Source organism: Haemorhous mexicanus, chromosome 4, assembly GCF_027477595.1.
Source record: "Haemorhous mexicanus isolate bHaeMex1 chromosome 4, bHaeMex1.pri, whole genome shotgun sequence".
Classification (NCBI taxonomy): domain Eukaryota; kingdom Metazoa; phylum Chordata; class Aves; order Passeriformes; family Fringillidae; genus Haemorhous; species Haemorhous mexicanus.
In genome coordinates, this window is record NC_082344.1 from 56,207,006 (window position 1) to 56,229,712 (window position 22,707).

A 22,707-nucleotide genomic window follows, 5' to 3' on the forward strand; every position below is an offset into this window, starting at 1 on the left:
AACAACTAAGACAAGTACTTAGAAAATATGTAAATGGATTAGATTTAAAGTTCTTAAAAATCTCTTAAAAATGCTCCCAAAGTTATGTTTCTCCTTTGACTCTCAAAGAAGTGTAGGGCATGCTTTCATTTAAAAAACAACCAAAACATCTTATTTACTTTTCAGTGAATGATTAAAGAAGCATGAGGTGTCTTGTAATAACTTTCGTGAGACTTGTGAGACACAAACCAAGCAGTGACCACTGTTAGAGGATGCTCATGTTTTCTCAATTTTATAAGCAGTGTGGTACAGAAAACACTTCTAAATATCACAAACTCCAATTTCCAGAAGGTCATAGAGACTTTTCTTTTACCCTTGTGTTAGGGAAAACAAGTTTCAAGTAGATCTCTAGTGTACTAGTTACAGTCCATTTGATCTGTCTGATTTATTCTCCAAATCCAGGAGGAATGGAAGACAGGAATGTATACAAGAGGCATAGTAAATTAGGGATTACTACCCATAATCTCACCCTCCAAAAGAGAGTGTCATGTCATGTCCCTAAATGTTTGGGCTTGTCTAGATTATCATACTGCTCATACTTTCCTTCCTAATGAAAACAGGCAGAGGATGTAATTAAGTTCTAAGGACAATAACTGGCAAATATAGAGGCAATTCAAAAGATACATTGCACAGGTTTGATGTATGCATTTTGATCAAGATAAACTTGGATAATGAGGATTTTGAGATTCCTTGATTCTACTTTTTTACGTAATCATTAAAAAAAAATCTGTTCCCTGAACTAGTCCAATAGTTACAAAAAGAATGTGAGTATGAAAAGGCTTATAAGGTCAAAATACCCTTCTGGAGATATTACCATATTGCTGAAAGGGTCAGTAAAAAAAAAAAAAAAGGGATAAAAGGGGAAATAAATCAGAACTTAAAGCTAAAGTCTGTAAGCTTGTTTCATTTTTTAGATTTTTTAACTCAGAAAGAAATTAATTATCTTCAAACAGCGGGAAAGGCATTAAAAAAGTTAAAAAATTTAAACGATAAGGAGCTGCATTAGCATACAGGGAGAATATCAACTTTATATCAGCTTAACATAAAAAAAATAGTGAAGGAGCAGAGGGAGCAGGATTTAACATGATTGAATACTAAGGGTCTCTCTTGAATGCTGGATGAGTAGCACAGTGTGAACATTTGAACGTCCGTCCTTATTGGGCTACTGTACAAAAATGCTCAAGAGAGAAGCATTCACTAGAATAGAAATGAGCACATGCTGAAAGATGGTAACTGGCGCTGATGACCACTGCATCCTTATACCGTGCTGTAATTCTTTTGGTCATGTAATTACATTTACAATGTTACATATTCTGTTCACCCTGGAGAAAATAATATTGCAAACCACTATAGCTTTGTTTCAGAAAGGACAGTGGGATAAATCCTGATAAAAAGTACACAACTATAAATATATAAGGTAGATTCTGTGTGTCAGGGCTCTCAATTGTTCATTGCTTGATTACAATACAAAACATGCCATTTATTAGATAAACTGATATGACAAACTTGAGGGATACAAGAAATTTTACAGATCAGAATGAGAATTAGCAAAGTCACAACACTTACCTAACCCAGCATTTCAAGTTCTAGCTTACACTTTCAAACTATTCAGTTAGAACAATATATATTGTATGTTTGACAGTAAAGGCATGATCATTCCACAGCATGTTACAGAACAGACCAGTTGTTGGTTTTTTTGTACTGCCATCATCAACATATGTGCTTGGCATCATTGGCAAGTTTAGAGGATGTGATAGATTCTGAGCTTTTTAAAGCTGTCTACATGCTGTCTTCAAAGTCTGACTCCAAAGGACTGAACATGCAGCCAGAATAATTGTGTCTACTATATTTATTAATAAGAAAATTGGCAAGAGGTTTTCATTATGCAGTTTATATCATGACAGATGTTTTCCATGATGAGTAAAAACCATTTTCTATCCTTTAACATTTCTTGCTCCAGCTTCCTGATGTTAATGACTCATCCATTCCATAATTCCCTGGAACAATGAAACAAGTTAGATTCCTACATTTGCCATCTACTAGGTCAGGAATAAATAAAAACTTCACTCACCTGTGAGTTTTTTGATGAGCCACCTGATTGATTTGAAGGTAGTGAACAACATTGAATAAAACAATAAACAAGCCTCCGTCATGAAATGCACTTCACATGAACATCTCTGAAAAAAAAATATCCTTTTTTCAAATTAACATCAAGCATGACTTAGAAAACGAACTAGATATCACTTTGTGTACTTTACTTTAAATGCACCTAGAACCCTGTATCTATGGCAACCAAAGCCACAACTAAAGCATCCATTCAGTAATACTCTGCCAATCCCTGCAGAACGTCCCACCATGGCACTGTAAGGTCTATAGGCAGGAAGGAAAGCCAGAGGATTGTAGACAAACCTTTGGTGAGTCACAATCCCAGGAAGTGAATTTTGTCTACTCTGTGTAGTCCAGTCACTGGCACAGGTGTTTGCTCTAGACTGTGGTAAAGTTAGAGAAACCTGATGACATCTATAGTCCTCATGCATGGCTTCATATCCTTACAGAGACTTATACTACTGAAAGGTATTCATCATGGCATTCTACAACTCCTTGGTTTCTTTCTATACAATGTTTGAGTAAGAAAGCCTGGTTTTTTTAGCAGCCATTTTTTTCAGTGTGTTTGTGATAAAAAAATGACATTGGTGTTCAAATCTGTATAATAATGAAAAGTTTCTTCATGCTCTTTATTTTTAACATCTAGAAATAAATTCCTCTGCTCTGTTGGAACAACTACAAAATAATTTTAATTAACAAATGGCAATGTTAAAGCTTGCAATGTTGATCATTGTATATTGAGTGCATCACTTGAGCAGTTGTTAATATCAGTTATGATCATATTTGAAAAGGGAAAAGAAACTATCCAATTTAATGGTTCTGCAAGAAAATAATTTTTAAGTAGAACAAGACTAAAATAAGCGCTAGAGAGTTTTTTGTTTGTTTTTTTAGCATTTACAAAAATAACTTTTAACTAGAATAAAATTCACAAATATCAGCTGAACAAGATGAGATGAGAAATTATGAATGCTGTAAATTGGACATTCTGAATGCAACTAATTTAATGAGACCATTAGTGAAACTCCAATTAGATGCAGCATTATTATATTGCTCTATCATAAATATGGTTGATTTAAACATTCTTTTTCTCAGAGACTGGATATAAGTATAAATTAGAGAACTTGTCCTCTGGTACAATAGGTTTTGTTAATAATAATACATATTTACAAAAGAAATTAAAATATAACACGTAGACTGTTATATACTGTTTTTATTAAAATCAGTACATGACTCAAAATCCAGTTCATAAAATATCTGATAACATAATGTAGTATCTGTACATGAATTTGAGAGCCAATAATATGTACTGTAACATAATATAATTGTCCTTACTAACTTCACCAGATGGAAGCATTGTCTACACATATATATTTTTAACATTAGTCTTTAACTGTTTTTTAATTGAACTCTTACTGACCAGGGGAAAGTTACATCATTGGATGCCCCACTTTCATTGTTGTATTAAATAAAATCACTGTTGTCTCTACATTTCTATTACTTGCAGTATTATGCAATATGATAGAATATCAATATCACTAGAATATCAATCCTGGAGTTCACAGTAACAAAGTTTTTTAGCAGCAGAAAAGCAAGATGTGTTAGAAAGTTCAGGACATATTTCAATTCTCACTGACTTAAAGCATTTCCTCTTGAACCTATGCAATTTTTGCAATTTAACAAAAGTTATTTTATTTATTTTTTAAGTGGTAAAAGGAATGAAGAAATATTTCTCTCTACCTAACATGCATTTACACTCCCCTACTACTTCACTGAAGCAATTCCATGCTTTCCTGACCTGCTGCCAGTAGAACCCACTGGGCAGTTCTTCACTCTTTCTTGCAGAATTCTCAGCTATTGTTTTGTAACAGCCCTAAATAGACTGTGAAGTTTACTGAAAAAATTCTATCAAACTTTAAAATACGACTTAGCTGGCTTAAAAATATGCCTACACACAAAATATTTTTTTCCTTTTAATCATTCTTTTGACAAAACAAACAAAAAATAATCTTTTCCCTGTAGGATTTGCTTGTCCTTACCTCAACTACAGTATTTTCCTCAGTTAGCGGCATGCCTATTATCCTATTAGGTTAATCAGACAATGTAAAATTATTCATTTAGATCTAATACAGATATCTGTTAATGTCTGATAATTCCCTCGAAATTAGAAGTGCACATACTATCACTTTTACTAGTTTTACTATTTTTTACTATTTTTATTACTTTTATTAGTTTTTAACTTTTTACTAGTAATATAATTTATTATTAGACAATCAGTTTTTATTTCAGTTTTTCAAAATTTGTCTGAAAGTTTTAGATATTGGGCAAGAGGGATGAATTCCCGGTTTTCATTTCTTATTTTGTCATGTGTGAATTATTATTGAAGGATTAATAACCAAGTGGAAAACTAGGAATTTACAGGATTTGAACCTTCAGCTTTTTCACTATGAATAGTCATTTGGAGTCCAGTGGTAATTTATGATGCATAAATTTTAGTGTCCATGTCAATATGGAGCTAGGGTTATGGCTACATGCACAAATTACAATGTTGCAAACTAGAATGCAGAATAATAATGCATATTCATTCCTTTGAAATATTTGTTCACATAAATGCATTTCCTACATCTGTCACTGGGATATATACTATCATTTAGCATGGACTAGAAACATGAAATGGTTAATGTTGATCTGACAAGACATACTGAAGAACCAACCTTACAGCTCCTATTGAAAAGGTGTGGCACAGAATAACACTCATGTCAGCAGCACTTAAATTATTCAATGAGTTGTTTTGTTTTTGTTTTTTTTTTTTTTTTTTTTTTACATCCACCTCAATTATCAGTAAAATGCATATGTAATGCTGAATATTTGAGGGGGATTTTTCATAGAAAAGGTTTCTGAAGTTACTACCAAAATAATGAAAAGATCATTTTTTTAGTTCCTTTTAAGGGCTAAAGAAAATAATTCTACACAATTCCAGAAACCCTAAACTCAAAACCTGGCAAAAACCTATGTGTTCAACAGTTTCCCCTTACAGTAAAAGAGCTTTCTGACATAAATTATACTCAAGCAAAAGGTTCCTTAATCTCTGCCAGTTTCTCAACGGAAGAGAGTTTCAGCAGTGACTGCTCAAGCTCATTTTTGAAGAAACTTTTGTTTCAGAAAAAAAAAAAAAAATTAAAAAAAAGACAACCAAAAAGCTCCTTAGAATTTCTAGAGGGAAAACATCCCTGGTGAGTCAGGTCTTATATCGCTGGAATACAGATGACACTAAGAAAGATGGTTAGATAGGTATACAAAAAATTGTCTCCTTGATAAATCTTGCAACAAAAACCAACGAAACCTTGTCCCTCTTGACAAGTTGATACTGTGCCCATGACATGTTACTGTACCCGTGAAATCCTTCCGGACAATTCCCTGCCCTGCCATCCCCCTGGCTGGGCACGGGTCCTGTGCCCTTTGTTATGCAAAGAATCGGCAGTCCAAAGCCTCCCGCCTGGTTGTTCAGCATCCAGAGCTCCTGTGCAGCCCCCGCTGGAGCTGCTCACTGCTCTCTGGGCCATGGGTAATTCCAGCAGAGGAAGATTGCCATCACTGACTCAAGAAACTCACCCGCTCAAAGGAAGAGAAAGACTGATCATGGAACTAATTAGCATGAGAAGTGAGAGGATCATTCAACCAGTAGAAGGTAGAAGGCTAATTAATAAGAAAACTAGATATCTTCATAGCTAATAAACCATGATTTCCTTTTTTTTTTTTCATTAGATTGTATGGAGTGCAAAGTTTTGAGAATCATCAAGCTAGCTTTGTGGATTTAGCGCCTAGTACCCATCTTTGGACAAACAAAAAATAAACAAATTCCTGGGCTCTGTGTGCGAGGCTGGCTTATTGCACACTGGGTGAAGAATCCCTTTTTTAAGAACAACAGCTTTAGCTGATACTCTTCTAGGAATGTTGCTTTCTTATACAGAAACCAGATATGATTCTTCCATGAGTTAACTTGGAACCTGACACTGTAAATTACCTTATGAAATAATCAGAGTAGATTCTTCATGACAATTTATTTCTAACAATCGGACGTCTTTTTTTTTTTTTTACTATTCCAAAAGTGGTCTCATAACTCCTTCCCAGTTACATTGCTCTGTTGGTATAAAAAACATCTACAGTATACATGTAAATGTCGTGCTAAGTGCAATCTTTCTCTTTGATTTCTGAAGAAAGGCTGTAGGTACCTGTCATCAAGAAAGATTTTATGATCTCAATAAGGCACCCAAATGTGAGAAAGCTGACTATGTAAGAAGTCTAAACAAGGTACATACACAAGAATTCTGAATAATGCACCTAAATGCTAAATGATGGCAGCATTTAAGATAAAGTACCATTGACTAGCTTTGACAGCTGCCCACTATGGAATACTAGCTTGCATCTCCAGGAGTAATATATGCCTTATTGAAAGATTACATATGTTGTTGAGAAACTGAATCACTGGGGAGAGCTGGTGAATCATAAAGAAACTAACTCAGTTTTAGTGCTGTAACCTCAAGGAGCTGATGAAACCTAGAAATGTACAAAAGAGGCAATAGTGAATATGAATTGAGTAATTTTACTTTATACAGGGTTGGAGAGAACAATATCAGGATAGACAACTGAAAAATACAAAGAGGGAAACTACTAGCAGGATATTAATTTTGCAGAAAAGAGCTTCAGAACCTACTGTAAATGAGTGAAGGGCTGTGCTGTTGTAAAAATCCTGTTACTATAACAGGTAACAAGATTGTGAAGAAATCCTTACATTCTCCATCACATTAGGAAGGTCTTATTTGAAGTATTTTCGTTAGAAGAATTACTTTCTAGTAATAAAGACAGGAAAGGGTTGGAATAGACTGCCGAGAAACGTTATAGGCTCTGGTGGTGGAAGTTTTAAGAACAAATCAGAAAAACTTGGATCAAAAATATGTACAGCTGATCCTGCTCTGAAGTAGTGGATGAACTGGGGAAATTTGCCTAGCATAATCCCAACCCTATTTTGTATGAATACTATGAATTTTACTATTATGTGAATAAAAGATGCCATTTCTGACAGGATGCTGAAATATAGGAGGAAGTATAGAAAAGCTAAAAAATTTATGCTCAAAAAGCCATGTTCTAGTAAGACATTTGAAAGAGTTTAGGCTTCTGTTTCAAAGAAATTGAAAAGTGTCTTGATTATTTGGTTGAGGACAAAAAGCACTGCAGAGAAAAGGCTAATTCTGAAACTATCCTTAGTTGGGTAAACATAATGAAAAAATCCCTCACTAGAAACTAGGCTGGAAATGATTCCAATCTGTCAACAAGGTGTTAACAGCTGTGACAAACTAGTGAAAGCCCACAGCAGGACTCAAGGATGAGACCTTTCTGAAAGATGCATTTTGGTGGAAGTTTACCAGCAAAGGCACAATATGTAAATATAGAAAAAGTGGTGGTGTGTTGGCATGAGGGGTTAGGTTATGTTAGATTAGTTTAGATAACCTAATAGTCCCTTCCAAATTTCAATGATAATTAACGTATGTAATCCTTCTCTGAAATGCCTTGGTGTATCCAAAGCTTGATTTTTGATTTTCTGAGAAGTCTTTATACCAATGCCAACAGAATCTCAAACACTAGCTTTTTTGCTTGGAACACAATGAAAAAAAAAAAGGATGAAAAGTCTTTCTGCCAGAAATTTAATACAGTTTGATAGTTTCTGTCTTGTCGATGGAATATGTCAATCCTAATTCATAAAGCATAAAATAACTGTTTTCTGTGTATGAAACAATTTTGTTTTGTGAAGAAACAAAAGTCCCTATGCTTGCAAAACAAAGTATGCAACCTGCCTTGAAATTGCCAATATTTAACAGATTATATTTGAACTTTTATTCTAGTCTCTGAGCATTGGCCTTGTTATATGGAAGATGAAACTGAGCTCAGAGGGGTAAAAAAAAATTAGGAAATCTCCTGTAATTGACATTGGTTTCACTGTCCTTCCAAATTTTTTGTGTTTCCCAGAATCACATCTCTACATGTTCATCTTCCTGGAAATAACTCTCTAAGTCTAATTAATCTTTAGCTTGGAAATGACAGCAGGGGATCTATTCTTTCTGAAAAACAGAAAATAAGCTCATATCTGTTTTCTCTCCAAGCCAGCAGAGCTCTCTGCTTAACAGAAATAAAAAAAGAGTGAGGAATCTCTTGCCCTCAAAAAAAAAAAACAAACAAGCCAAAAACCTTACAAAAACAACCAACAAACAAACAAACAAACCCACAAAACAAAAACCGACACAATATCAAAGCTATATCCACATACAATTTTTTTACATTTTCTGCATTTTAGGCATTGTTACATTTTTCTTCTTTCTTGTCCATGGGGGTGCAATTGGAAGCACACTTTTTCAGAGAAGGATGATTTTTTTAGTGAAAGTTTGTCACAAAACTCCCTCATTGAATATATATATTAAGTCAGTAAAGTTCAAATATAATTACAGGACTCTTCTGTCTATTTTTCAGACACTGGCTTTTCATAGCATGGTTTTCCACACAAATGTCTGTTTAGAAGAGAGCAACAAGCTTGAGCTTGTTTCAGCCCGCATATTTCTTTCTGACAACCTCCAGTGCCTTATAAAGAATGGTAATGGGACTCTGGTCGATGGTGTGACTGAGCTGTGTCCTGAGATCGCAGGATGTTTTGCTAAGTGTAATTTACATTTCTAGATGCTTATTTTGTATCACTCTGCTAAATCAGATATACTGTTATGGATGAGTAATGTAATAGTTGGCCCTCACAGTTAAGAGATAGATATTAGGTGTGTGTTAAGATGTATAGTGATGTTATTGTAATATGTCCCTCCACAGTCCTCTTTCCCCTCCCCCTAGTAATGCCTCAGTAGCCAGAACATTTGGAGGAGGCTGCCTTATTACCAAGAGGTACAACGTAACAACACTTGACCTCCAATCAACATGTAAGAAAATGGTCTCTACCAATGGATGGCAGAGGAGTTGACTGACAAAACTTTGGTAGTTTTGTAGTTTTGGTAGTTAAAGAGTTAAAAGGCAGAGCATCCATTTTGTAGGTGAGCACATGGCTGATAGTCACGGGGGCACCCAGTGCTGTAATTTTTTTCTTATTTAGTCCTTTTGTTGTATTTTTTGGTAAGGTTTAATAAAACTTTAAATATTTTTAAAGTGAGCAGTCATTTCTCGCAATGCCATGAAACATCAATTTTCTTGAAATAAGTAAATTTGATATTAAACATGAGTCAGAGAGGCCTGGCTTTGCCAAAACAGCTCTTGATGTTTCAGAATTTGAGGTGCTGTGTGATGTTGTGTCTCTGGGACAGTTTATTTTAATTTGTAGCAACATACTTATTTCTCTTTCTCTATACATAAGAGACAATAGTTTTATGGATATGAGGTGCATAAAATTCAGTGTTTCACCAGATGGGTGGGCAGGGTGGAGATGTAGCCCTGGGAGGAAGGTAGGTAGTGCCAGCTGGGAAAGTCTGGGAGTAAGTGAGGACGGCAAGAAGAGAAGAGGAGAGGGAAGGATGTGACTCCCCCCACTGAGCTGGCCCAGGCTGCAGGCAGCAGCTGGTGTGCTCACAGACAGGGCAGACAGAGATTTGTATTCCTTGTGGTGGTACTTAACGTTGTGTAGGGACTGGCCATCAGCAGTAAACATGCTCATCGTGCTGGAATTTTGTAAAGTTTACAGTGAAAATTCAAAAGTGCCTTCATGTATTGCTCCCATCACATTAATCTCTAACGTTTTAACTAAATATATATTCATTTGCAAGAAGGTTTCACATGTTCTGATGGAGATAACCTGCAGATGCTGTAGGTGTCCTGGTTCTTCAGTGTACTTCATACCATCAGCTGATAACTGCTACACAGCCTCACTCTCTGGAGCAGGACTGAGCCCTGAGCTCTGTTCCTCAGGCTAGCTGGACGAGAGCACAAACAGCAGCTGCAAAACACTTTGTCAACTTGTAAATGGCTCTTCTTAAAAATCATCACCTCCTTTGTGTTTGGATTACATCCAAGAAAGACAGAAATTCTAGATAAGTAATTTTCAATGAACACTGTTGTTTCAGAACCTGGTGGTGTTTGTTTTTTTTTTTCCTCTAGCAGGTAGCAGTAAATTGTATGATTGTTTTTATTTAATTATTTTTGACTCATTCAGGTGACACTTCTTGATGTGCTTATGTTTGTTTTGCCCTTCCTAGTCTATCAATACTTTCCTGCTGCTGCTGACTAAGAGGTACAAGAGTAGATTTGATTGATATTTATCAGGTATTTTACACTACAAGTCAGCAATTTCTGCATAGCTTGGAGTGGGGAAGAAAATCATACCTACCACAGGAACTGTTAAAAGTAGAATGCTGTTTCTGGAAAATTAGTTAAGTATATTTTGTATAGTTAGTTAAGTATAATGATGAAGACCAGTTTCAAGGTTGGCTCTGAAATGTGGGAGGAGAGTGACATAAGCAAGGGAACTTATGGATTGGCATGACAGTGTCATTAATTTTTGAGAAAAGTAGGACTCATTTTAATGGAGTAATTAGCCCTTCTGTATAGGCATGGCAAAATGTCAAGATAGTATCAGCAGGTTTTCCAGACCTTGCATTCCTATTTTGTTTCAACCTGAGAAAATCTGTACCTGTCCACAGTTTAAGCTCAGTTATGGTTATTTGGGTAACTTTCAGTGGGTAAATCTTGCTTGTCACCTAGAAACACCTAATAGTTCTCTAGAAACCTGAACACAAGATAGCAGAGTGAAGAATTACTTCAAGAGGAAAGCAAGAGGAAAGCATCATCATGGAGAAGCAGTGCCAGTGGTTCATACAACTCTGCTTCCACTAGGCAGTGGGGCTGATATGCATCTGGAGCTGAAGGCAGAGAGAGAGCATAAAAAGGAGCAGATCAAGGGCATGCTTACCTTGTTACAGTTCCTGCACATCTTGCCAAAAGAGCTGGGTCTGGGAATATGGTACAGGTAGATGCATCCAGGCAACTGTTCCAGCATAAGATTTCCATCTGGGACCACTCAGAGCCTGGATGAAAGCTTTTATCTCTAAGGCAGCAAGGAAATAACAGGAATGTCCCTCTTGACTTGTTGCAGTGTTAATGATTGGTCTATACTATGCCTTTAATATTTTGCCATTTCAGTTTTTTCCCAAAGTGCACTCACCTGCATTTTTTACAGGACCAATTCAGAGCTGTAGGGAATGATAATCCAATGAGGGATTTTCTGAACGGATGATAATGATGAGCTGTGAAAGTATCAGGAACCCATGAGATCCCCATTACTTATACATGGTGAAGTAGGTCAGCCTAAATGCCTACAAGAGGGTTTCTTTTACCTGCCAGATGGGAACTGAAGGCCTGATCATACCATGAATTATGCTAAAAAGTGGAAGAAGACTTGCAGAATAAAAGAGAAAGGCTTAAGGCTCAGACATGCAGGCTGTCACAAGTCAGCAAGTAAGGTAACTCAAATCTACAAGTGCATTTTGATGAAAACTTAGAAATAATATGATTAATTCTACTTTATCAACTGAAGGAAAAAATAGAAAAGAATCTTCTTTTTCCCTAAAATTCCTGTGGAAAACAAAGGATTATTTGTATTTTTTTCTGGTCTGCAGGGAAGCTGGAGAGGGTCTATTTGTCAGAAAATACCGTAATAGGACAAGGAGTAATGGATACAAAATTGAAAGAAGGGAAATTTAGGTTAGATACTAAGAAGAAATTTTTTACTGTGAGGGTAATTAGACACTGGAACAAGTTGCTCATTGTTACTGAACAGGTTATATTTCTTTCAAAAGGAGTCTTTGCAGCAGCAGAGGGAAATGTTGGGACCTAATCAGCAAGAAGGGAGATTTAATCTGTGAAACAGATAGTAGCTAGCAAGGAATATCTAAACCATGTCCATATGTTAGAAAAACAAATTAAAGTTTAAGGCTTGACATGCTTCAGAGATCTCAGACCTGGTGGGAGGAAGTTAACCCAGGTTTGGAAGAAGGATGCCCATGGATAATGGACACAAAGAATGCAGAATTTATAGACAACAAGGGTATTTGGCAGGACTCCCAGGATAAAGAAGAAACTAATAAAACCAACATAATAATTGTGAAATCAAAACCAAGTGGGTGATTCTGGTAGGGGGATCTGGAACCATGTACCTCAGCACTGAATGTCAGCTTTCTAACCTAACAAAGTGATTGGAGAGTTTATTTCCTGGTTTTTGGTGACACCAGGTAGGGGGATGCTCCAGCCTTGGCATTGTTAAAAGCCAGGTTGGATAAGAGCAACCTGGTTGAAAGGAAGGTGTCCCTGCCTGTGGCAGGGGGCTTGAGATTGGATGATCTTTAAGGTTCATTCCAACCCCTCATCATTCTGTGATTCTATGGCCAAATTGCAGTTTCTGTTCAGAAGTGCCCTGCACAATATATTATGACCTTTTGTGCTATAAATTTAAGATACAACTAAATCCCCTAAATTGAATCCTCTTCATTAAAGAAATAAATGCACAGATGTTCATTTTTGCAATATCTGTAGTCTTAATGAACATCCATGCTTTTGTTCACTAAATGTCTGTGTCATTTTCTTGCATAAGTGAAAACTGGAAGCTCAAAAAGACAAAGGACATGTTAGGCAACTTTCACTGGGACTTGATGGTATTTGGAAATAAATACTGAACCTGAAAAGTCTGAAAGTGATACATCCAAGAGTACACGTGAGAAGAGATGACAGACATGGAAAGTACTAACTTAGAAATTATATTTTGCCTTTTAAACATGCTTAACATTACTCGCAGAAGGTCTAGGAATTGGTACCAGTATCTTAAATGCACCATTCACTAAAACTGATTTAAAATTTGACACAGACTGAGAAAAGCCTTGTATTTCAGTGTAGATTTGGTTGAAGAAAAGAAATGTATATTCCTGTATGCTGGGATGAAGGAATGCTTCTCCCATGAGGCATTTTCAAGTTTGTAGTTGCAAACATCTGTGCTTACATCAAATGATGTAAGAGAAAATATAACCAGTGGTATTCTTTCATCCATTCTGTAGCAGCACAGCAGTGTGAAGGATCAGTGTGAGATGTGTGATTATTTCTCAAAAACACATGATCTGACTGTAGAGATTTGAAGGCTGTAACTCAACAGTGGTGTTTTTTCCAGGTTTAGAGATCCTTTAAAGTCTCTGTGGTGACCTCTGTGAAGATTGCACCTTCTATGAAACTATGTGATTCTTCCAGCACTCAGCTTAACTGGCCACAGCTTGATTTTGAACAAACAAACTAGAAATATTTGGGATAAATAAAGCAAGCAACCATAACTCAAATACAAGCTGTGGGTAGAGAACTGAAGGTCTCTCAAGGAATGTGTAATAGGCTGTATATAATGAGAGCACATAGGTTTGTGAACAGGAGAACAGGATGCTGAGGGTGGGAGAGAAAAATCCTTCTGGTGCAGGATTTCATAATAATATGGCCTGATCTGACTGTAGCATTTGGCATGGCTGTTCTAGGAACCCTACTTCAGTCCACATCAGCAAATCCACTATCACATCTGGCACCTTAGTAAAGAACATCAAAACAGAAATTGTGATGTCATTTTTCTTTCTTGATCTATAAAGCAAGAGGGTTTTGGTTTAAATGTAGGGCATGAAAGAGGCAAGCTTGTATTAATCTGAGGATTTCAGTGCCTAAGAAAAAAAAGGTTCTTACTCATTTGTGCTTGTCCTAAGGCATTATCAGGCAAGTTTTTTTCGAGGGTGGGACACAAATGATGTTTGTAACTCACAGGCTTTTATAGAAGAGAAAGTAGAAAGCAATTTGGCTAATAATACCTGAGTGGCAAAAAGCCCCCAAATCCAACCCCAAAAAACCAAAACCAAAAGCCAGAACCAAGCAAAAAACAAACAAAAACCCAACCAACCACAACCAGCAACACAAGCAAAAAAAAAACCAAAAAACCCAAAACCCCACAAACAAAAACAAAACCAAAAACCAACAATTACCTCCCCCCCCACAAAAAAAAAAAACAACAAAAAACCCCCAAAAAAAACCCAAAACCAGAACAGTCTGTAATACAAAGGGTGTAGCAATTGTTAGGAATCCATTGGATCTTTTAATACATAAGCCTCTGTTGGGATGGAAATAGGAGTTTACATTTATTTTACAATGTAGGATAGGTTACTGGCTGAGATGAGAGCTAGGAACCCGAATGATACAGTTTTGATTGTGAGTTCAGATACAGGATGACCTTGTGCAAATTACTTTGTCTCTCTGTCTTTATGACTCATAGTTAAAAAAATAAATGTCTTTTTTAACTTAGGATTTTTAGTGTAGAGGGTACACTAATGTGTGCCCAGTTGCTACAGTCATTAGAGACAGATGAGTTTAGAGGCTTAAAGAGCAACATTTTCAAAAAGCCTCAGTGTCTGTTCTTTACTTTTTAAAGGAAGATTTAGTAAAGCTCTAGTCTTTAGAAGTTCATTCATTTTTTAAAATGGAATTTGGGTTCCTAACTTCCAAAGTCATTTCTGAACCTCCAAGATTTCTGAAGGGATCAGTTCTGTAATGGTCTTTCTTTCCTGCTGAGTGCTTCTAGATCTGCATAAATCTTTGGCATCAGCAGAAGGATTTGCTCCCAAAGAGAAGAGCCTTCTACCAAAAATCTTCTTCTAGCTTGTTAAAATAATATATAGTTAAATAAGGAGGGACTTGAAAATCTTACTTAAGTCTAGAGATGGGTTAAGTAATATTTTTGCTATTATAAAATGCATCAGGATGATTAGACTGAAGAGGATTTTAATATTATGGAAAATTGCTCAGTTGCAAAGAACAGAGGTGATTGAATATAGACAGCTGACAAATTCTCAGTTGGAGAGTGCAGAGTATGAGAAGTACTCCATGTTTCATTGTAATGAACAATTAGTAAAGAAAAAAAGTCCTGCTGGTTAAACCTTAAAAGATATAAATTTCAAACTACCATCTCATAAGCCTATTGATTTGATAGGTTTTATACAAGTTATTTCAGTCTTCAAGAATAAGGTGATCTGAGTTCAGAGTAGTATTTTTTCATCAATCGAAGCAACACTGAGGATGAGGGGCAAAAGGGAGACTTCACTCACTGTGCATGATACCACTTATATTTGAGATGGAGGTTAGCCTTCAACTATGGTGTATTCTTGTGTCAGCTAGATGACCTGTTGTCTGAGGTGATTCAATGGTTTCTCTAAAGTTGCAGAAGAGTCTGAATCCATGTACTTACCGGTGTAGATGATGTTGTCTGCCTTTAGTCACTCTGATAATATTTACCTCAGAAAGGGAAAAAAACCAAACCAAAAGAATTATTATTTCTACCACCTAGATGATTTTCTGGATATTTCCCTCCTGTCCGTTGCTGGGATGAGGCCAAAACTGTCATTCACTCTTCCACAGAATACTTCAGAAATTTGAAGGTGAGCATTGAAAAGCTAATTTCAAACTGTAAATTCCCTAAATATGTTAAGAGTAGAGATAACTGTACTCTGAGATCAAGGATGGTTCTTTGTCTGTGCAAAGTCCTATATACGGCTATTATGTTTTTTGGACTCCAGAGCAGAGGGCAAGAAGGGTGAGTAGATGCGGAGCTCTGGATATTTTTAAATGGTGTCAGGGAGAGTGAAAAGACACAGCACTGCTCTTCTCCTTAGCGGTAGTCTCAAGTAGGTATCTTTTAATGGCCAAAGTTATTATGACCAGTGCTTTTCAACAAGATACCTATCTCTGAATTCTCAAAGCTTCATTACTTCAGGAATCCCCTCAGCTGGGTAATCTACATCTCCTAGCAGTCCTTCCTTCTAAACTTAGTTTATCATTGCATGATTTAGAATATGTGTAGGGCACATTGTCCATCAGGGTGGAGTATTAGATGGAGCTTGGAAAAGGAAATAACTTCTGTTTCACCAGAATTTGAGGAATGTTCAGTTTCTAATGCTTAACAAAAAATAGTATGGAAGGTGTTGCAACTCTTCTAATTTCCATTCTCTGTCAAACAAAACCCCCACATGCCAGTAAGTCTAGTCTTTGGAAAAAATCCTCAGCACACGAAAAAAGCATTTTGCACGTGTTAGATAAATGTGCAAAATGTACCTTTCTGTCTTTAACCATGTAAGCAGAAAACAAGGCAAAGATTACTTTCCAATACAGCTGAAAAAGAGCCTTTCCTCACATATTTTCTGATTGCTTATGTCTTTTTTGTACTTCAGTTTACAGCTACCACTTCCTCGTGTGTACATTTTAATGATTTGCTCGTCCAAATGATGCTTATCAAATTAGCTTATTCCAGAAAAAGAATCTATGAGGTAGTCTTCCTCAATCAGCCTTATTCCTCGAATGTCTTTCTTATCTATGAAAAGGCAAAAATTATCACTTTTGATTACTCTTAGATAATTATTGACAAAAGTGCTTAATTATTAAATTAAGTAGCTTTTGCTCATAGTGCCTTTTGATGTATGATTTTATTTCATTAACACAGCTTTTGCTTCAAAAATTCAACTACCCATTTTTTATTTTTGTATTGTGCCTTAGATAGCAAAATGCTATAAAAATTTTAGATTACTAAGAAGAGATTTTGCTATCTGCATTTTCAAATTTTTAAATCTGTATTCACATAAATATACTTGATATTAAAACTGAATTTTCAGTAAAAGGATTCTAATTGTCTTTTTGTTTCATTACATTACTGAGAGAAGGTGTGAGCTGAGACTGCCCCCTCCATGAGGTGCTTGCAAGTTCCCTGTGAGAAAGGAGTACTGGTATCTGATGTCTGTGGCACTGAAGTAGGGTGTTAAAGGGTGCTCCCTGCCAACTGCTCTGTTGCTTGGCAGGCCCTTGCCTTCCTCTCCCTGCTCATGGCTAATGCAACAGGGAAGTCAGAAGTTCTTTCTTTACAGATAGAATATTGCTGATAAACTTACTGGTTGTCATATGCCCACCTAAATTTCCTAGTATGGTCTTAGTGTTAGAATATTACTTATTGCAGTCTTTTTAATAAAGCTTGTTCCTATATCATTTGAAGGAGTGAATGCAAACAAAACATTGAGTTTCTTTATGGTTTAGGTTTTGGAAAAGAAGTGAAAAGGGGTGAAATAACTATGCTGCAAACATGGACAATAAATTTGTGACTCCAGTAAGAAGCAAGAAGGTAATTTTAAAAGGCTACAAAAGAGAAGATAAAGGAAAGAGAAGTAATTAGATTGAATTCTTCCCCAATATAGATTTTCTTCTCACTAGCATTAATGGAAATCTACTACAATTGGAATGGATGTTCTTATTTACAAGTGATTTTGAATGGCTGTGTGATTAACAAACATTCTTTGCATCAGATGTGAGATGTGTGACTCTCAATGGGCCCCAGTAGAGGAAAAGCTGGTAATGCTATTTGTCCTTCCCATGTGAATAAATCAGGTACATAAAGCAAGGAAAGGGAGTACTAACTACCATTTTTATAAAGGAGAAATAAGTTCATGCTTTCTGTCTAATTTGTTTTAAATTACTTCTGAGAAGTCCACTGAGAAATAGAAAACAATGACGTTACTTAACGGCTGAATATTTATTAGTGTAGACAGTGTATACTTATACAAATGTATTGCTGGAGATTACAAGCTTTGATTGAAGTCTGTGGAGATACCATACTGTGAAACTAATATACTGATGATGAGGCCCAAAGGATGTCATCTCAGTTTGAATTTTGTTGCAGGGATTTCTGTCAAACTTGAGCTTTTTAAAACAAAACCACATTAACTGTTTGTACTGTGAGCCTTTTACGGCGATTGTGTTCTTTCTGCTGGAATTCTTCTCTTTCTCATCTGTCCAGTTTTTTAGAAACTACCCTGTGTGAACATTTTTAGCATTTGCTAGCATCTTTTTAACCTTCTATCACATTTATCATGATAGCCTGCCTGACTTTTTTTTCAATTGCAGCAATTGCTGTGACTGTGATACAGTGACTTTATGACATTTTTACTTGCACTCTGTTTTCTTTACTTTTTTCTTTTCTTGAATAGAAACAGAAGGTTTAAGTTTCTGCTACTTAAAATTCTCTCTATTCCAATAACTTGTCGAACCCCAAAATCATAACATCAAGGTTTAGTAATCAAAACTTGGACAAATCTTAAATATTAATAGCTTGCTTAATAACAAAAAATTCCATTAAGAACAGATTTTTAAGTGTGTGAGTGCAATAGATATGACTACAGATGGCTAACTAGAGTGTAGACCTGTCTTGCTTTAATTTTTCTCTATCTAAGCTATTTAGATGCTAAGCACTGGTGTATCTATTGTAGCATAGAGATAGCAAGGCCTCCTAAATTATTACTAGCATGTAATCTGAATTTTATAATCTAGTTCAGAAATTTCTGATCTGTCCTGTAGTCAAACTAATAAAGAATCACTTGAACCTGAAGACAATGGAATTTCATAAGGAAAAATGTGACTGGGTAATGAGAGCACTGCATAGGGCAAGAAAAATTAAAGATGTCTAGGTTTCTGTAGCTATGATGTGTTTGCATTTTTTTTGAGTACAAGTTTTTATGTTACTTAACGTTTAGTTAAGATATGTCTGTGAAAAGTGGGTGTTAGCTACCTATACTTCCAGCAGAAATTATTCCCTAATATTAGCAGCATATATATGATCTGGACAGATCTGGACATCTTTAAACTCATATTCAAGAAATAAGTGCTACTCTGCAGCAATATAGATCCAATTTGGCTGTCAGATGATTCATAAGTGAAAGCATGTCTCCAAATTATAACATAATTTCCAATAGTTTTTTCTGAAATTGCTTTAGTTTTGATAAAGTTACTGCCAGAACAAAGTATATTTTCTTTACATTAGTCTTTTGAAATAAGATTATATGTCTAATTTACTTATAATAAGTAATGCATACTGTGAATAATTTTTCTTTTTTATAGATGACTGCTAGAGCAGCTTGGATTTTATAATAATTCATGAGAAATTAATAAGCACTCATAATGAATAAACTTAGGGACAGTTTAATGACTATTCATCAGCAGTTCATGCACAACAAATCCAAATGTTTACCAAAGATGTTCATAAACATAGTGCACAAGCAGCTTTATTGAACTGATAAAGAACATTAATGAACATTCATTATGAATTTCCCTTTGCTGGGAATGACATCCTCAGAGGAGATCTTAACTTTTCAAATTACTTTCCTTTTAAATAAATGTGGATATTTAAAAAAATGCTAGTACTTGAGATAGGAGTGAAAACAAAATACAGATTGAATTTTTTATTCAAACAGGTATAAGCTGTTTTTGCATCTAAAAAAACCTGCTTTTGTCATGCTCCATATGAGACATCTTCAGAGACATTTTTGCCAAAAGTCTCCTGGATTTACAGGGAGGTATTATCTCCTAGTTTGTGAATTGGTGTCTTTGGTGGGTATTTCATGACTGACTATTTTCCACAGAACCTTTAGCTGTTCCTAGAAAATTCTTTGGATTAAATTCTATCAAATATTAGTAGAAAAATATGTGTTTCTTCTTGCCTATCACAGAAACAATGTTAAGTAGAACTTCAGTGCAGCAAATTAAGTCATAAGTTCAGGCGACTGTAAACTTCCTCAGTTAGTGGTTCAGTTATAACTTAAAAAAAAAAGGAAAAAATATTTTAAGTTAGGAGCTATATATTATTCCTCTTCATTATCATTTCACTGTTGAGAAATGACTACATGCATGTTATATTTTATTCAAATTACATTCATAAGCTTCTAAAGTATTTGTTATTTATCATGGTTCATTTTCATTGGTGACACCATTAGTGATATGTAGACTAATCTCTTTTCACAATCATAAAATACAGTGATGGGTTCTGGGATATTCCTAGTAACTGAGTAAATTCTCCCTAGTACAGTGATGAAGACCTGGATGAATGACAGTGTAGCTATATGCTGGCTGCTTTTCACAGCAAGTCAAAATGCCATGTGCATCATGCCAACCACAGTCCCATTGCAGAAACATTGGAGGTCAGCTGCATAAAATCACACTCATCTGCAAAAGAATTGGAGGAACAAAACAATTCTTTCAAGCGAGATATGTGTTTTTATCTCTGATTCAGAGACATTGGAATAAGATGCAAGCTGTACTAATCATTGCACTGAATTTGCTTTGCAAACAGGATAAATTAGCTCATTCTGGCTTTATTACTACTAATAATTCTACAGATACTCTTGCAACACATTGTACTCAAAATCATGTTGGGGGCAAAAAGGAAACTTACATACATAAAACCTAAAATTTATTATTTGTGTAATTGAACTACTCAAGTGATTATTACCAGTCCACATATAATTATTGCAAAAAATAAAGAAGTGGACTGGAAAAGTCTAAGTAATGGCAATCCAGTTAAGTTGCCTATAGACTTGTTGGGTCCTGGTGTTATGCTCATGCTGCTACTGCCCTTCTGGGTCCTAAGGGCACGGATTTCAGTCTGATGTGTGTGTGTCTATCTTGGTGGAGGAGGGGTACTGTGTGCTTCAGTCCTTTGATGGCAGGAATGTTGTGTTGGCTTTTTTGTTATTCTACTCCATTTGTGGTCATTTTTTCTGTTTACTAACTTATTCTTTGTTCTCTTTATTACACCTAGCACTGTTTTTTGTCTAGCCGCGGGAAATTATCTTGATTTTTCTTTGTTTTTTTCTCACTTATTACTTTTCCACTTGATTCTTGCACATCTTTGTACGTTTTCTTTATACATAGGGACTTTTCAAGCATTACAACTATTTTAAAAGGAGTTTGCATTAGAAAATCTAAGCAACCTGATATCTTTACCTGGTTCTTTACCAGCTCCTTAAATAACTCTGGCTTACAGAGAAGTCACCAGATTCTGGCTTGTTTGCCTCTTGATGATATTTGATTTGTCCAGCAGCACTTCTGCCAGGGTCTTCTTGCACAAGAACTCTGTTAGGGAGCACAGCAGTGAGAAAAGCCTCTGGTACTGGCATTCAATTAGGTATTTAATCCTAACTGGTATACTTTTGTGAATGAGGTTGCCAATGTGAAGATAAATCATGTCCCTGAAAAATATTTTGCTTTTCAGGAGCCACATAGGATCCTCAACTGAAATGGGATTTCTTGTGCATTTCGATCAATTGGGAGTTTCCAATGAAAACAGGATCCCTGAGAATGTGCAAATAGTCTAAGATCAGTTTGATCAATAGTCTGTGTTCAATTAGAGGCCATATTCTAGAATTCTTCAAAGACTGTGTCCAAAAACTTCATAGAATTACAGGACAATTCAAAATGGAAGTCTTCTTAGGAGGGCTGTAGCATGAGAAGGGCCACCTATGAGGTCAGACTAGGTCATTTAGGGTTTAATCCACTTGGGTCATGGAAACATCCAGTGCTGGTTTTCTGGGCAGCCTTTTCCACTACACAGTTTCATCTTGTGTCCAGTCTCCAGTTCACAGTTTTTCCTTCCATCCAGTCATGTTCTCTCTTGCTTCATTCTCCATGATCTCTCATCCTCTCAGATTTCACTACTATAAGGAGTCTGCTCTGTGTCCTTGTTAATGTCCTGCTAACTATTTAGATGTTCTTAAGAAATTGATTTAAAGAGCTTTCACATCCATATTGACAGGGGATAAAATATTAATTTAATTTCAATGTAGAAATTACCAGTATAAGGATGTATATGGTGATGCTTTTTTTTTTCCTTTTTTTTCTTTTTTATTTTTTTTTTCCCCCACCAAACTGCAAATAAATCTTTGATCTTAGGTAGATTTTCTATTTGCCTACATGGAAAAAAAAGTTCTACCCTGACAGGATCATTGTTACTTTTTTTGTCAGGCTAAGTTTAACATCTGTAGTTCAGCTTTTTTATCTAATGGACGCACACTGGACAGACTGACTATGGACATACACTAGACAGACTGGCTTCTCAATAATACCATTATTTAAGAGAATGAAGACTTTTATGGAGTGTATATTTTGAATTTGGACAGGTCAGATCAATAATATAATAACTGTTCCTTTTTATTTCACCTAGAAGGTCCTGACTATCTACCACAAAGTGTCACCGGCCGTACGTATTATTTTTTGTCTTTGGCACCATGCCTGCAATCTTGCAATACAACATGTCAAGAAGAATTTTGCCCTGAATTGTGGAACAAATTAGAGGTAGACAGGCATTTAAAAATAGATTTGATTTGCTGTATTTTGCAAGCTTTCTGAGGCAAAGTGATAAACCACAGCAGCTTGAAGTAATGTGATGAGAGCACTCTTATCACTCTGCATATGCTTAACAATGTTTCACTGTCATGCTGCCTTTAAAAAGTGTTTACAAAACAGAAAAAAACCTATCAGTTTGATACAGATTTGTAATATCAGAAATGCTGAATCATGGATCTAAATAATCTCTGTGTATAAAAGCATTACATGTTGAAAGAATTAATTGTATATTACCTGGAAATTTCCACAGGTTTTTTTTTTTTCCCACTGTTGCCTATATAAAAAGTTTAAAAGATGTGCATTAGACTG

At 35.7% G+C, this 22,707-nt stretch overlaps 1 long non-coding RNA gene across 2 annotated transcripts; it reads right to left on the reverse strand.

The window, feature by feature from the left end:
- Positions 1-1,289: 1,289 nt before the first annotated feature.
- On the reverse strand, positions 1,290-21,122 carry LOC132326946 (uncharacterized). 2 transcript variants are annotated; one of them, XR_009486383.1, is made up of 6 exons: positions 21,001-21,122; positions 15,434-15,480; positions 11,345-11,426; positions 11,093-11,227; positions 2,111-2,216; positions 1,290-2,036 (listed from the first exon to the last, which is right to left on the reverse strand). It is a non-coding gene; the product is annotated as an uncharacterized LOC132326946 (long non-coding RNA). The 2 variants fall into 2 exon arrangements; XR_009486382.1 differs by lacking the exon at positions 11,345-11,426.
- Between the last annotated feature and the right edge of the window lie 1,585 nt (positions 21,123-22,707).